Raw genomic sequence first — 18036 nt, 5'->3', positions numbered from 1 at the left:
GAGAGGAAGAAGCAGGCTCACAGCAGAGGAGCCTGAGGTGGGGCTCAATCCCACAACGCCGGGATCACGCCCTGAGCCGAAGGCAGACGCTTAACCGCTGTGCCACCCAGGCATCCCGGGATTTCTCTTTTCTCTCAACTTCCTCAGCACTTTCTGTCATGGACTTAACATTTGAGTTTTGATTACTCACAAAAGCCCATAAAAGTCCAATTCAAAGGCATTTGGAACATTGCTGAGGTGCAATCCAAATCCTGAATGCCACAAAGTGGGAGTACAGTAGTGAATTTTCTCACGGGGAAGTGAGTCATGCTTGGCCGAGTGTCTAGACCTCAGCGAGGCTTCACTGTTCTTTCTTTGTTGTAATATAGGCAGTAAGTTTTGTGAACTCATTAAAAGCTGTGCTCCATTGTGGAAAATGGCTGTTAATCCAGAGATAAAACTTTAGATGAAAGTTGAAAAGGTAGTTAACTTTTGGTTTGAGGAGAGGCATAGGAAAGGGGTGAATCTCCAGTCAATGTGATTTATGAGTTTGCCAGGGACTTGGGAAGATACTTGCAGATTCTTGATTTTATGTTATGGACAACTCTTACCTTGTATTGAGATTATTTATGTCTAAGACCCCTTGAGGGCAGTAAGATTTCAGAAGGCAGTGAGCAAATCATATAATGTAGTTTGGTGGTTCTAGAGGCCGAAGAATTAGGATTAATTTATAACTCTGCCAGTTCCCTAAGACTGCGTGACCTTTGGGAAGATAGTTGACTGTGCAAGCTTTTTGCTTCCCCATCCATAAGGTGATGGGGAAAAAATACCTATTTTAGAGCTAGGAAATGGAATAGCATCTGGAAAAGTGCCATGTAAATTGTAAACCTATATGATATAGATGATTAAATGATTATCAATATTTATGTCCCCACAGCATCAGTCATGGGACGAGGCACTAAGGAAAGATTTGTTGAATGAAGAGGTGAATGAGGGAATGAACACAAAGCTATCACAATAGCCTAGTTACAAGAATAAAAATACTTTTCTTTCCATAGTAGTGTCTCTGAGGTTCTAAGGCATTTTATTTGCTTGCATTACTAAAATATGGAAATCAATAAAAATCATTACTGAGAATTAAATAGCACTAGATTATATCAACTTTAATATGAAGCTGGATTTCTTCTTTGAGTGCCCTGGCTATTCATAAACTGCTGGGCCTACACTGCACTGTTTATGGCAGTACTGGAACCCTTCGTGTGTATCTCAGCTTTGTAGTTCCTCTGGGACGATCCATTATTCCACAGATCCATTATCATCTATAATTCTCTTTAAAAACCTAATAAAATTTACTGTAAGATGCCTGTGCAGTGTATTGTCTTCAAACATAACTTTTTCCACATCTTTCTTGAGTGTTGAGCTTTTAAAGGATCTGGTATTATTGGAATGGCAGCTCCCTCGTGCTTCGGATTTATACCTCTCCAAGGTAAGGAACACAAGGTGCTGCTATCCCAGCCAGAAAGGGTTTAGATATCGAGGAAATCTGTGACTAGCTTTACCCTGCTGCTGGGCCAACCAAACCTAATAAGCTACAATGCCACGAACTGGTCTGGGCAGTCATTAAATGGCTTAGTTTTCTATAACCACCTTTAGAAAAAGAATGATTTTCCTCCCTCTGGAGAACACGCATTATTCCAGTTAAATAATTTGCACGTACTTAAACCAGTCACAAACTAATGCACCAGGGAGATCTTGGACACCAGAATGCACGCTAGGATGTTTCTCTGGGAGTAATGTCACTACCGTTCAGACTCACCGTTGTCTTTGGCCATCGTTCCTGAGATTCAAGGGCATTGAAATTGACTCCCCGCCCCCCATCAGTGAGGTCATTCACTGTTGTCCCTGCTCAGGGATCTTTAGCGGTTGTGTTTTGTGTTCCCTGTCCCATGGCCAAATACAGGGGAATAGCTTCTCTTCTACTGCTCTGTTCTGTGTCCTCGTTTCCTGCATTTGAGCTTATGAATGCCTCAGAGCATTGTGTGTAGTGGGAGTGGCAGTGGGGATTATTTGAAGAAACAACCAGTCTGTTGACACAAGTAGACGTCACTTGAGCAGGGCTGTCCCTGGGAGAGGTAGTGGGTAAGACAGGGCACGGTGTCCTCAGGCGCCAGAGGATGGAGCGCCACATGGGATGTGTGGTGGGCTGAAAAATGGCCTCCCAGAGATAAGGACCTCCTAATCCCTGGAACCCATGTGTGTTGCCTTAAATGGCAAAAGAGGCTTTGTAGATGGGATGGGGTCAAAGATCTTGTGATGGGGAGGTTCTGCTGGATTAGCCAAATGGGTCCTAAATATAATCACAAGGCTCCTTATAACAGGGAGGGTAGAAGGTCAAAGGTGGAAGGTAATGCAGTGATGGGAGTAGGGAGGGGAAAGGCAATGTGATTTGGGGTCATGAGACAAGGAATGATAGCTCCTCGAGCTGGGAAAGGCAAGGACCACATTCTCCTTTAGAGCCTCCAGAAGAAACTAACCCTTCCTTGATTTTAGCCCTATAAGACTTACTTGGGACTTCTGACTTCTGGAACTGTAAGGGGATCAATCTGTGCTGCTTGAAGCAATTACTTTTGTGGTCATTTGTTGCAGCAGCCACAGGACAGTGATATTGGTGGTTTGGCTGGAGTGGCTTGAACCTGGGTGGTTGGCACTGAAGGCTTTTCTCCCTTTACAATCCAGGGCATTCTAGCAAGCCTGTAAGCAGAGGCTGTTCAGTTCCCCTCACTGGCCTCTTGGGCACCACACCCTCTTCCTCGAGGCTAGGATCAGGGCCCTTCACTCTTCAAATGAATTATTTTCTTCATTTTCTTTCTCAATAGACCTTGATGGCCCATAAAGCCTAGAGTCAAAATCAGCTGCAGGAGTTGTCCACCTTCCTCAAATTCATGTAGGGTTTAATTTTCAAATGTTCCTTAGAAAATATTTATTCAAATGCACCACAAGGAGGAAGGTAAACAACGTGCTTGTGTTTCCACACGGAAGCAAGTGGAGCATGTGTGTCCTGCTGCACAATTACGTCCTAGAACTCCTGGGTATCCTTTCTTCCTTATTTTTGTGGCAGAGCTGGAATTACTGCTTCGGTTGCATGCCCAAATTCCTCCTGGGAGGTACCTTGAACTGATAATAAAAGAGAAAAGATTCCATACTGTGTGCAGAGTTCTGTAATTTTTTGCCTGGGAAAACCTTAACCATAGCCCAGGTTTTATATTACAAAAATGCATATAACAAGTGATTGTATGTCAAAAGCAAGTATTATGTAAGAGTTGGAAAAAAATCTTATCTATCCAAAGCCATAACTTCCAAATAAAACTCCTTTTGGAGTTGGCAGCACAGATGTCTGATTTAGGCCTATTCTGAATAAAACTGGCTGAGTTATCAAAACCCCATTAATCTAATTTGTTTAAACTTAAGTAGTACCTTATGCCTGGCTCAAACAGAGTTTAAATGAAAAGGGAGTGGAAATACTCAATATAATTAAGATGGCAGACCCAACTGATTTATAAAGAGAGAAGACATAAAGTCGACAAAAGAAGCCCTGTGGTATAGTGTTTGGCTTTGAAAATGCTAAATAAATGGAAAATAATCTAACGGTAACAATAACAGATATGTGAAGCTCATTCAGGATCTTCAAATGCAGAATTTTCTCTATCTACCTCCTTTTTTTCTTCACTGATGCACATCTCACTAAAATGCACAAACAAGTCTCATTTTATCTTCTAGGCTGTGGCCTGTAGTGTTATCTCCTGAGAGCCTTCAGTGTAACCTAAAGAAAACTGTCAAAAAAAAAAAAATACATACATCTAAATGCTGCCAATTTCAAACCTTATTACTAGAAGCCATAGGCTCTGGAATTATCCTTGTCAGAGCGAGGAAGGCAGCCAACCTTCCCAGCAGTCTCTTTTGCATCTCTGAACTTCAGTAGCATTGAGTTTCTAGGGCTGGAACTAATGGTGTGACAATTGCACGGTGCTCCCTCCTCTCTTCAATTCTGTTTCTAAAGGTCGGGATGACCTACAGCGTGACAAAATAAGCTAGTTGTTCGGTTGAGCCAGGTGTCCTTTGAGAAGCTAAGAAAAGGAATAACAGTGTCACGAAGTCATTAGTGTACCATATATTATAAGCCATAAATGACGGCTCTGAGTGAGACTGTCCTGCTTGAGTCTGCCACTTCCTGCTGGAATCATCCCATAGGAGGTAGGAACTGGCACCTCGCCAAACCTCTGTGCCATCAGAACCAGGGACCGTGGGCCTAGAAATTGGAGCAGGTCTAAGAAAGTTGATTACAAACAGACGGAGATATATATATCTTTTATGTATATATAATATATAAAAAATATAAAAAATTGCATATAATGTATAAAAATTATATAAAATTATATATATAATATATATTATATATATATAAAGAAATACTTATTTGATTCAGGAGACAAGATCTTTCATGTGGTATCATCACTGCCAGGCTATTTTAAAAAATCAAAATGTTGTGAATTGATGAATTTTCTATAGGTACTGGCAGGTGTAACTGGAATCATCCCAGAGTATACGAAATCCTACTCACCATATCTCCTAGTATGTGAAAAGTAAATGAAGGGAAACAAAAACTAAAATAAACAGCAGATTGCCCATCTAATATTGGAGTTGGTCCATCCTATCAGCTACTAAAACCTCCAATCAGTAAATTCTGCCTTCTGATCATTGCCAGACTGCCAAATATTGGTTAGATGAGTCCTGGTAAGCTTCCTGATTCTGAGATTCTAGATTCTATGTCTAGTGAGCCTCTGTACCAGTCTTGCTGACTTCTCATCTACTCTCTTGCGCATTATCCAGGCACAAACTGTTCCCCTTTGCTGTCTCCTCCATCTCCAGCTCAGACACGGTCTTTCCCCGAGAGTGGCCCCTTTCACCTGCATTCTCCCTGGAGCCTGTAACATTAGCCTAGTGATGCTAGTAGATTGGGTAACAGTGGGGTTGGAGAAGGAGACTATGGGTCCCAAGGGCTGCTGGTGGTCCTAAATGATCAGAACACTAGGGTATGCTAATCTCGGAGTATCCTTGCCTAAACTCTCAGAGTTCTTTCTATTTTGGTGAACATTCTGTGATTTAGAAATATGGCTGTATTTTATGAGACTCACAGGTAGCATCTCAAGAACTTTCTAAAAAAGCTCCTTGGTTCTAGTTATTTGAGTTGCGTATCACTCAGGACAGGTTAGGGTGTAGAACAAATCTTCCCTTGAATCTCGGGGGCTCAAATCAACAAATATTTATTTTTCACTCAAGTAACATGTGTACCATAGGTTGGCAAGGTGCTCTGCTTCTCAAGGACCCGTGTACTAGAACTCCATTATGACTCATGCCTCCAGATTTCCTGAGGTCAAGAGAATGTGGTGAATTGTGTACCAGCTCACAAAACTTCTACCGGAAGTTACATGTCATTTGATCACATTTAATTGGCCAAAGCAAGTCCATGTTTATGTTGGTTTTGTGAATCAGAATATTTATGAATGACCCTAATGAATCCTAGAGGGGGCCTTTGTCTTTTTGTAGCTCCAGGTCCTCCAGGTATGCTCTGTGATTTCTTCCCTATTCTTATGATAATTTTTGCTTTTTTCTCTCTTTCTACTGCTCTTTCTACTTCTCTAAGTGAAGCTGGCTTTCTCATTGATGATGTTATTTTCCGTGAAATTCCTCCCAGCACAGACTTCTCCTTTTCCCCTTCCTTTATCGCTAACACAGAGGACAAAGAAAAGGGTCAGCATCCTTTGTTCACGATTGCCAATTCTAGATTATTGCTCTGGCTGTTGAATTCGGTAATCTGTCCTCTTTACAGCCGTCCCATGCAACCCTCCTCTATGGAGCTGCCATGGGAGACTCAGGCCCCCAGTACTTTCTTTGTTGCCACCTCGGTGACTCCAGTTTCTTACTTCCTTGACACCAATGATCCCCACCTCCACTCTATCCTCGGGTCTCATCATCTATCTGCACATCTCTAATTGTGAGTATCCAGCCTCTTACCAAATCTCTTTAACGTCATTCATTCTAAATTTGTTGCTCAGACTGACCCTGTCTTCACTTTCATCACAACCCTGCCTCAGCTCTTCTCCCTCCTTTCTGACATCATTGCTCTCCTGCCTATCCCGCCTTCCAGGCCCAGCCAACTCAGCAGTGCCTTTGTTTCTTCCCTAAAATTCCCCACTGACCTTGAACTTCCAGTCACTTCCTTGCTGGGCTGCCGAGTACTGCAGGAGAAAGCTGTGCTGATTGAGTCTGCCACACATTCGCGCTCGTTCCCTTTAACCAAACCGTCATTTCTGCTCAGCACTTCTTTTATTCATCTCTTGCTGACTCACTGCACATCCCACACAGCAGTTTTTCCAAACATTTTTAACTCTCTTTGAGATTCAAGCCCCGCTCCAGATATGGCCCCAAAATACCTTTTCAGTTTCATCTCTCATTTCTCCCCAAAAGCTCTTTGCCTTGTGCTTTCCAAACTCCATACATTTGCTCTTCCTTTTATACCTTCCTCTGTTATCTTCACTGAAAATGCCACCTAATTTACTTCCTCCTCTGTGGAGAGGCTTTTCTCTGACAGAGGTCGTGATTTGTTGTAAACGTCCATGTGACTCTTATTACCTGTTATGGGACCTAGCAAATACCGCATAGTGGGTCCTTGCACAGAAGTACCATCTCCCCGGTTTTATTGCGTTTTCCTTGAAAGGAGAAAGCATGATGGTTTGTGTACATAGTGTTTCTAGATGATGTCTTGCCGTTCTCAGGTAGATGTTCCGTTGATGTTTGGCGGATGTAGTTTAGTTAGCTGGCTGGAGAACAGTTTTTTTCCCCCCTTCTTCAGAAAGAAGTAAAAGTAAATTAAAGGTAAAGATGTTTTTCATCTACTTTGATTATTTAAGTTTTAATGTAACAGGTAGTTTTGGATGTTAGTACTGGTAGATTGAATGTGTTTGGAGAGTAGTAAAAGAGTTATGTGAAAGAGCCATATTTCATGTAATGTTCTTGAATTCTGTGATTCCTTTCCATGCAGGTGAATTAAGATCTGTATTTCATTACTCCTTATTTTATCCATATTTTTAATATCTGAATCAATAAAGACAATAGCTCATGCGTAGAGTTTTGTCTTAAAGCAAGCTGCTTTAGGTTCTGGTCTCCTGAAATACATTTTATTTAAAAGTAGATGCAATCTTTTCGGGATTTGCATGTAATACCTTATCCCTGCCTGAGTGTGGAATTCTTGAGAGATAAAACAAAAGATAGTCAGATGGCGTGCCCAGGTGTCCCCTTTATTACCAGTAAAGCTGATGTTGAAGAATGTGGGCAATAATAGGATTGCTGTTATCATATTGCAGAGTTAGATCTGCTCATCCAGCCCAGGGCAGCCCCAGGTTAGCACAGCCCTCCCATGTGGGGTCCTGCCCCTGTATGACTTCCAGCATGGAGGAGCAGAGCAGGATGCCAGCGTCCTATGGTAGACGGGATCTACACATGTCTCTGGCTACTCCCTGTGCCTGCATACAGGGAATTTCTCGACCTGTTGAGAAAGCAAGGTGGGGCAAAAAGGTTTAGTACTTGGGGAAAAATACTTCCTCATGGAAACCAGAAGGGGGTAAGAGCATTCTTGTCTAACACTCTTGAACCTGATGGTATATTGTGTGTACCTATAGGACGATTGATGGTCATCATTGATGAGCAATCTAGTCATTTCTGTCTCTGTCTTGGGTGATACTTGTAATATTAACCAAACGCTATATTTATTTTGCAGCTTTTATCGGACACTCTTAAGACCTTAAAATAGGTTAAAAACTATTAACTTCTTAGCTAAAACAAATTGATGTACATAATTACTTTAGCAGGCTCAACCATATAAACACATGGGAATAACAGTCCTTAATCTAAATAGTAGATTAATAATCATGTGGAGGCTTCAACGTCACCACACAACTGAATACTTTATTGATGTGAGATTGATGTGACTAGAAGGAATTTAGCCAGGACAAAGCATATCCAAGCATTTTTTTGGCCCACAGTAAGTCCCTTCCCTAAAAACTTTTAAGGGTATGTATACATTATTTTTACTCTTGACAATGTCTCTCTCTTTATTTACTATATTTTACTATATATTTACTCTTTTTATTTATTATATTTATTATTTATTTTGGATCCAGTAACTAATCTACCCAGTTAAACAATGAATACAGTGAGAGAAAAAATTGGTTTGATGGCTCAGTTAATGGACAAGTACTTTTCTGAATTTACTGTTGCCTAAGCTTTACTCTTAACCCTTGTTTTACTAATTATATTACTTTCGGATTTATAGTACCTGATTTGTGCTGTTATATATTGACTCACAGATCACTCCCCACGTTTATCGAGATTTTTGCCCCTGCCTGTCCAATCAGCATCCTGCCAGTTCTTTCATTCCTTTATTCCCTCCTCCAACAATGCACTTTGATTTTGTTGAAGTCTTCAAGCACTTGAATTTCCTTCTGATTCCTGTTACCCCATTGGTTCTTCAGTGTTTTATATTCTGTAGTACAGGCCCATTCTTTGCTCAGTATCCCTTGAGGGAATCACTTGTACTCTTAATTTCAGTTTATGGATTGGTTGGTGCTGTTATCATCCCCTGGATCCAGGGGTGGACATGTGACCAGGCTTGGCCAATCATAATGCTCCATTTCTTCAGTTGTAATGCTTCATTCGGGGGTGGACATGTCAATCAGATTTGGTTGGTAATACTGGGGAAGAAGCACCCTCTTTCTCTTGGGGTTTCTAAACTGATGAAAGGTAAGCCTGTTCCTGCTGCTGATCATTTTGGCTGTTGCTCAGGGAGGACCTGTCAGAGAATGAAGCCCACAGATATAAAAGCAGAGCTGAGAGACAGAGTTAGGTTCCAGTTCAAGCAAATGAAATCAGATATACCTAAAGGGATACTTACTCTTCCAATATTCAGTTTCATGAGCCAGATGATTCCTTTTCTCCCCTCTGCAGATTGAGTCTTAAATACTTCCCTTCTTATCTAGACTGGATACCATTTCTTTTTTCTTTTTTCTTCTTTTGCTGTCTCTCTCCTTTCTCTTACACAGATATTTTGCCTCCTTACATGCTTTGGATCAGTCCAACTCACCTTCTTCATGTCTAAACTGCTGACTGCTAATAGTATCAGAGAACTATCAAAGTTGGTGCCACTACAACATTTTGACGCTCATTTTTAGGTGGGCCCTTGATGCTGCCTGTTGAGCCCTGACTATATGCCAGGAACTTTTCTAGGCACTAAGGATACAGAAAAGAATATGTTAGGTAAGACTGCTGCCATGTGAAACATTCTATTAAGGCAAACAGTTAAGCAAAAATGCAAATAAATGTATGATGTAATTTCAGGCAGTGACACATGTTATAAAGAAAAAAATTACAGGCTCTGGGGCTAGAGAATGACATAGGGTTTGGAGGTTATTTCATATGCGTTAGCAAGGAAAGTCTTCTTGATAGCCCTTTGAATAGAAACTTGGATGAAGTGAGGGAATCAGTCATGCAAGGTCTCCAGTAAGGAACAAGAAGCCCAAAGGCCCTACAGCAGAAATGAACATGGAATGTCCTAGTGATAAAAATGGAAGGTTAGTGTGACTGGAGTATAGGTAAAATGGAAGGAAATGAGACACATCAGAAGCAGACCATGGTTTGAACACACAGAGCCAAATATCTCCTGAAATCTCTACCTGGTTATGATGTTACCACATGAAACAGAACAGTGAATTTCTAAAAGTGAATTTCTTAAGATTTCCTCTTACCCACCAACTTCTCTTCTCTCTTTAGTTCCTATCTCAGCAAATGGAACTACCATCTATATGGGCACCCAAGTAGGAACCGTCATAGTCATACTCCTTTTTCTTCATGCCTTTCATCTGATTACTCACCAATTTCTATCAATTCTACCTCTTAGATTTAGTCTAAATTTGCCTTCCAGCCTTTCTGCTAGTGCCTTAGTTCAGGCCCTTATCATTTCTCTCTTGGGGAGTACAAGACTCCTTACCCTCTATTCTTGTCCTCTTGCTTTTCATCCTTCATATCACGATGATTCCTGTAAAATATGGTTTTGATTTTGTTACTCCATTTTATAAAATCCTCTAATCCTCTATTTCCCATGGCCTACTGTCCAAGCCCTTTAGCACAGCATACAGGGTCTTTCACAGTCTGGCCCCTGCCTACCTTTCTAGCTCCTTCTTCCCCCTCCATCTCTCATTTTGTTCCCCACTTTACCTGAATAGTGCCTTGCTCTGCATTCTGCACACTTGCACTCTCCCTCTGTAATGACACTATAGCCTTTACTTTCCTGAATAATGCCTACCTATTTTGCAAGTCTCAGCTCCAGGTTTCCTTCATATCTATTCCCATTGAACTCCATATCTAGCCATGCTCTAGCCATTTTCACATTGTTTTGCAACTGTTTGTGTGTCTCTCTTTTGATGGCAAACTCTTTGAAGGCAAATTATTTTGGGGGGGATCATTTCTTTTTTTTTTTTTCCTAGTGCATAGCATAGTCTTGGCACACAGTGGTTACTCAGTGATTGTGAACAAGCAGGGATACTATAATCCTCATGAAATTCTCCCTTTAGAAACACATTATAACTTAAGTAGTTCAAGAATACAGTATTTTCTTTTTTTTAAAGATTTTATTTATTCATTTGACAGAGAGACAGCCAGCGAGAGAGGGAACACAAGCAGGGGGAGTGGGAGAGGAAGAAGCAGGCTCACAGCGGAGGAGCGTGACGTGGGGCTCTATCCCAGGACCCTGGGATCACGCCCTGAGCCGAAGGCAGACACTTAATGACTGAGCCACCCAGGCGCCCCAAGAATACAGTATTTTTTATACAAGTAATTTAGACTTTTATTTTACCATTCTATTTGTCCTTATTATATAAATGATTCACATGTACATAAGGAGGCATACAAGCACTAACACATTTATATCCATATATCTCTTGGAAGTCCATCTATAACCTAGTTGTTTAACTTATTTAGGGCATTGCTTCAAATTTATTTTTTCAATTAATAAAATTGTACCCTTTGTGGTTATTACTCCATGGGGTGTAAGCACAAAATTTAAAACTTCAATTAAAATACATAAAACAAAGCAGCAGCAGTTAAAATAATATATTTGGAAAACCTTAGCTTAAAGTGATGCCACAATGGGGAAGGACAATTTAAAAAGACACACACACACACACACACACGCACGCAGCTAGGAAGAATAAAATGTTGATGATCTAAAAATAATCTTTTTTGTATCATAAAAAACAGATGGGGATTTACACTTTGCTCTTTTAAATTGTCATCTCTTATTTTGTGGGCAATGTCTCATTCCTAATTGAGTAAACAGTCAGTATTCCTATCATTGTTTAAAAAACAGAGAGATTGGGTCACTATCTTCAAGTATTTTTATGGCAGGAACTTTTCAATCACAACAGGAGGGTGCCAATAGAAACCTAGAGATCGAGACTGAAATCTTGTATGGAGAGAACTACATATTTTTGTCAAGTAAGAAGTCTACTTACCCTGACATTCTGGCTGGATTTGTCTTTAATACTTAGAAATAACCAGGGATCTTTTGCCTTTTCTTTCACTGTAAATTATATTGTTTGGGGCTTTCGGCTAAAATGTAGAAGTTGAGTGAAAAACATTTATCTAGCCAATAAAAAAAAAATCTAAACAATGAGGTGAGGAGATATAAAGGCTGATCTACCCAATTCCAGGGATTGTTGACAGAAGGTTTTTACCTAAACATTTTATTCTAAAAAAAAAAAAAAAAAGGTTATTCAAATGCCTTGAAGTGAAGTAGGTTTTGTGAGCTTCTGGATAAAATTTCAGGTGGTTTCCCAACACTCTAATAAAGTAGACATTTTTTGAGAATCTGTTATGTGCAAGATCCCATGGCAGATAGAAGGCAGAATAAGTTAGGCTACCTGCCTTCAAGAAGTTTATAACTCTGTTGGGGTAAAGAAAGTGTGCACGTGGATAGAACATAGGTTAAGCCTAGTGGATTGTACACATGTTTATCTTGTACCATCCTGAAATACTACTACAATGAGAGTAAAAAAACTAAGGAGGCGTGAGCTGATAGGCATACCAGAATGGGAGCAGATATAACAATAGAGCAAGCCATTCTAGAACATAGGAATGAACGGAAGAATTGGCAGAGGTAGAAAACTGATTCTAAGTGTCTACAGATGATATTGGTAACAAGAAGTCAAATTTTGCCACAGGACCCCAGAAAATCTCAGAAATTAAAAATATTTGTTATCACTGAAGACAGAAATAAAGCGTGGGATTGAAAACGGGGAATTGGATGAAAATTGCTGTAACAAGACACTAGAACTCCCTGGTCCTCCTTACCTCTCCAACGTTAACAGAAAACAGAGGTTTTATTTAAAAAAAAAAATCAAAGTGGAGAGTCTCATGTGGATGGCGCTGAGTGGTTAAGACTCCCTGACCTCCATGAGCTACTTGGCTGAAAGAAGCAGCTCACAGGCAGGAAGGTAGAAATTTTTCTCTGAAGGTTCTGAACTATCATAGAGTGTCTATATCTGTCTACAGAGACTGATCTAAATCATGCATCCAAAGCGCTATGTCTCTAGCCAGCCCTGAAATCTACCAAATGACAAATTCCACCTTATATGATATCTAAACAACTTTTTAGCGTTTCACTCTTAAATATGAATGGGCAAAAACTCAGCAGATATATGGGGATAGCCTTCAACAAGAAGGACAGAGGAAAATGTGTGTGAGAGAGTAGGGGAGAGTGTGTGAGAGGGAGAGAGAGGACAAAAGAGAACTCAGAGGAAAATATAGATAAGACAGGAAACAGAAGAAATGCACCTTTCTCCTGCTTCAAAGCCATTAATAAAATCTTTAGAGAGCTGAGAGAATGTGCTGTATCTGTGAATCAAGAACAAGATGGCATTAAAAAGAACACTTGGAAAACAAACAAAAGAGCTCTTGGAAATTAAACATAAGATAGCCACCAAAACAAAAACAAAACAAAAACAAAAACAAAACCCAACCAAAAAACCAGTAAAAATTTTGGAAGTTAAGACCATTTTCCAGAAAATAGAAGAAAAAGACAAAGAAATGGTTTTTTACAAGGCAAGAAAAGATAAGAACATTTGAAGACCAATCCAAAAAGACCAATATCTGACTCATATTTCCATAAAGAGAATGGGAAGAAAATGAACAAAGAAATCATATAAGAACACTTGCCAGAACTGAAAGGCATACATTTCCACAGTGGAAAAGCCCACTGAGTGACCAACATGAGGGCCAACAAAAGATCCACACCAACACACTTCACTGGGAAATTTCAGGACAAGACTGTAAAGAAGATTCTTAAAATCTGTAAAGTAGCTCACATACAAGGATCAAGAGTTATAATGGCATCAAAGTTCCTAATAGCAACAATGGAAGCTTAGAAATCTCTATCGATTCAAACTATAGTAGAACAAACATTTTGCATACAAGATCTCAGAAAATGTGCCTCCTTTTGCAGAAGCTATTTAGTACTTACTCTAAGAATTTGAAGGCATAATTATGATCTAACAAGACATGGGCACAAGACAATAGGGATTCCACGTAGTTAGAAGAGGAGGGGATAACTGGGATGACAACAGAGGTGCAGGACTACTGGATAAGCAGTCTAGGATGGAGCTGGGGAATGGAAGTTTCTAGAAGTGCTGGGGCAGGCAACTACTGTTTTTCATTCTAAGGTGGCATGATCAATTGACTTAAAATTGTTCAGTTTTTCTCTTTTTTTCGCTTTGATAAAAAGTAAAGTTAAAATAATGTTTCAAAAAAAAAAGATGCTGTGTACTATCAGATTTGCAAACATAGTGCTTTGGATATTGAGGAAGTAGAGATTCGTTCCGCCTGGAAGGCAGTTTTCATGGAGAAGGATGAGCACGGCAGAGATTTGGTGTTTGGCAATCATCACACATATCTCTGCATGTACCAGGCTCCCTCGCAGGTAGACTGGGCCCATGTGACTGGGTTGTGGCCAATGAGATGTGAATGGAAGAGATGTAAGTCATTTGTGGGCCTGGCCCTTAAAATAGTCCTGTAAAATCCTATGGATATTTCTTTATGGTGATAGCCTCGGGGGCCAGATTCCAGATGGTGAGGAGAGTGCTTGACCCGCGTATGACTTTGCATGAAGGAGAAATAGATTTTATTGTGTTAAACCATTGAGATTTGGGGCTTCACTTGTTAACGCAACATGCTTTGTGGGCTATCTGGAAGGTCAGAGGCAGCATGGAGTAGTCACTAAAGGCAGGAATTCTGGATCTGGACTGACTGGGTTCAGATCCTAATGCCTCTGCTTACTAGCTGTGGGATCTTTGACAAGTAAGTTCATTTTAATGTTTCTGAGCCTCGCTGTCCTCATCTTTAAAATTAGTGTAGTGATGGTACCTATCTCATAGGGTTGCTGTGAGGATTCAATAGTTTAATATGTAAAGCACTCAGAGCAGTTTTTAGCACATAGTGAGTTCTTCTAAGTGTTGGCTACTATTATTTCAAAAGTAGGGAAGCAAGAAATGGCTTCATAGGGGAATGTAATGGAATGAAATGGGATGTTAAGTTCTCTTTGAGGTATGGTGTACGAAAGTAGAAGTGGAATATAAAGATTGTTAGGGTATGGAGGCTATTTGATCAGGGGAGGAGACCTGCTAAGAGGGATACGAAATAAGGCGTTTCTTAACAAACGTTCGACTGCGCATGATTTGGAGTGCTGGGGAAGAAGTCTCTGGCAGGTTGTTGTTTGTTTCTGGGGGTGGGAGGCTAGCAGGACTGGCAAGTGGAAAGAGATGGTGGACGTAAAGAGGGTAAGAGCAAAGACAAATGCTGCATTGGAAGCTGCAGCTATTACCACATCCAGCCTTTTTTTTTTTTTCCAAGATTTTATTTATGTATTTGACAGACTGAGAGAGAGAATGAGAATGAGAACGTGCACAAGAAGGGGGGAGCAGCAGGCAGAGGGAGAGGGAGAAGCAGGTTTCCTGCTAAGCAGGAGCCCAACGTGGGGTTCTATGTGGGACTCAATCCCAGGAGCCTCGGATCATGACCTGAGCCGAAGGCAGATGCTTAACCCAATGAGACACCCAGGCACCCACACCACATCCAACCTGGGGGATGTGAGTTTCCTTCAGAAGGACGATAGGGTGCTCCCGCAGATTCACCATCCATGTATGTGGATGGCAGCAGAGCCTGGTACCCCCGCATTGACTGACTTTCAGAATGAAATGGCTTCCAAATCCCCTGAAACTTTGTCTTGTGGCCAAATAACCCAGAATCACAGAAGGCATAGACTTTGGGAAACGTAGGTCCAGATGGGGATCAAATTGTACAGAGGGACTCTGGATGCCAGGCTGTGACTTTGGGCTTTCCTGTGTTGGCTCTGGAGGGCAGTTGAAAGCTTGCAAGATTAAGAGATTCAGAATTGAAAGCTGTAGGACCCTCAGCTAAGTTGCTTTTGAGGATGTTGATATGTTGTTAGAGTTGATTTTATTCGCTATTTATTGCATACCTACTGTGTATTTGTAAATCACTTCTGCCTTGTTTTATTACTTAGGAAGGCTCACTGCACTTGTGGGGTTTTTTTTTGTTGTTGTTCATAGAAAGTAATCTTTATCACTACTACATATCTCTAATTCCAGGGAAAAGAGTACTAGACAGTAGGTACGATTCAGTGTCATTGCCAGTATAAGAGTAATAATATCATCTGTTTTTAAAGTGCTTTAGGCTTTTGGAGGACAGGTATTGCTGGATGTAGGTATAAAGTTAAAAAGGAAATTTAAGATGAATGATGCTTTTATGGTGATGGCTGAATAGTGTGTTTCAGAGGAACAGGCGAATCGCAGTGTTTAAGAAAAATGAACATTGCCGCTTAATGGCGCAAGCTGCCCCAGTTTAATCACTCCCAAGATTAGTTCTCCTTTTTGGCAGCACTGGAAACAAAGGTGTGGTGACTTTCCAAACAGAACTGCCCGCAACAAGATTGTCATGGTGCTAGATAGGCTCTTCTCCATCTACTGAAATTCTCTCACCCTTCAAGGTTCATGCTTACTCCATTCCATCTTTGAAGACCTCTCCGATGGCTTCATTGAGGAGGCATGTTTCCTTTCTTTAATTTTTTTGGCACTTTGTATTAGATTTGGAAAATTATTCTCATTATACAGGGCTATCTTTACACTAAAATGTAGAGCAGAAGACAGAGAGGGAGATCTGGGTTCAAATCCTAATTTTCTGCTTACTGTGTGATCTTAGGCAAGGTACTTAACATCCCTGGATTCAATTTCAGTTTCCTTAAGGTTTAAAAAATTTCACTGAAGTACCTACCACATAGCTATAAAATGTATACTAGTCTCCTTATTATGCTTTTTCTTTCTTTAAATTTATTACAGTATCTCCAATTGGTTTTAGTCACTTTAAAGATAATCTTTAATCATTGTTAAAACAAACAAACAAACAAACAAATCTTAATCATTGGTAACTCCTTCTCAGCATTCAGCCTGGTGTCTGACTGTAGGCATTCGATGGGATGCCATGATGGGCAGATGAAGGAAATGGAGGCAACCCCCTCTAGTTGGGGTTCCCACTGAATATTGCTGCTGGGATCGAGGCAGATTCCTCGTCTGGAGTCTTGATATGTACTTTCCGGGGGCATGTCTAGTTTTATCAGAGAATTAGGCTGCACATCTAACCGGAGCTTCTGTGGTGACATCCACCGCTGAAGGTGAAACAAAATCAAAAGTACTTCTGGAAAGAACAGAAAGGAGCTTTTGAGGTTTCCCCATCCCCAGTTTTCACCAGGGCCCAGGGGATGCTTTCAGATGTAGAGCATGATGGAGTGTTGGCTCCCAGAAGTCCACCTTCCTGTCTTGAGCAGAATATCAAAGCGAAGGCGGCCTTTCTGAGAGAGCTTCCTCCCATGCTGGGCCCTGCTGAAAGACCATTATTAACCCCACCAATTCATGTCCAAGTGGCATCAATCATTTGGGTCACACAATGCCTGACTGTAAATTATGACATTATCTCTGAGTAGGAAGGTGATAATAATAATAATCATTAAAAAAAAGAAAGCGCCCGGCATGGCCCCGGCCGGCTGAGGACCTTTGCCGGATCTGTCATATTTGTTTTGAACATGAAAGGCTTGGCTGTTCCCTTGCAGGCCCATACATCACGGGGCCTGTCATGGGTTTCTGTGGGACCGGTTGACACAGCTCAGAACAGCAGCTGCTGGATGGCTTTGGGGAGCCTGACTCGAGAAGCAGTTGCTGGGGTACAGGGACCACAAGCATTCTTCCAAAGACTGACATCCTGTTGTGCTGTCCTGCCACTGCCCTCAGTAAGTCACAACGAGGAGTAAACTGCTGTCACCGAGATGAAAGGCCCCCTTCCTCTGATCTCTCCACTACAAAATTACTTCAGTGCCACACTGTATTTTATGTCAATACCTATTTTATTTTTCAAAATTGAAAAAGATATAAGTACATTGTTCCCTGAATTCCTGATGCTCTGGGTAACCTAGCAACTGACTATGCCACGTAGCATACAACAGAATATTATCATGCACTCCACTCAACTAACAAGCAAGCAGCACAGATTTCCCTTGCAGATGATTTAGGCTAAATTAACGGTTAATAGTTGCTATTAATATTAAAAATAATAATAACCTCCCTTTTTCATTTCTTAGAGCTAGATTTGTAGGGAATAATGCTTGGTTCTAATTGTACATGTGGGAGAGTGTTTTTCACTGAGCCTACATCTTCCAAGCGATTTGCATGGGATTTAGGTAGCCAGCAGCATGCTGCAAAGTGATAATCACATGAAACAGGCGAATACATTCAGGATACTTGGACACCATGCAAAATTTTCAAGTTCAGAATTACTCATGCTTTCTACCTCTGGGAAGATGCTGTCAATAAAGGGCTTGTGTGCAGC

Source organism: Ailuropoda melanoleuca, chromosome 3 (genome assembly GCF_002007445.2).
Source record: "Ailuropoda melanoleuca isolate Jingjing chromosome 3, ASM200744v2, whole genome shotgun sequence".
Classification (NCBI taxonomy): Eukaryota; Metazoa; Chordata; class Mammalia; order Carnivora; family Ursidae; genus Ailuropoda; species Ailuropoda melanoleuca.
The sequence above is the reverse complement of the archived record's forward strand: the minus strand, read 5'-3'. Positions refer to the sequence as shown.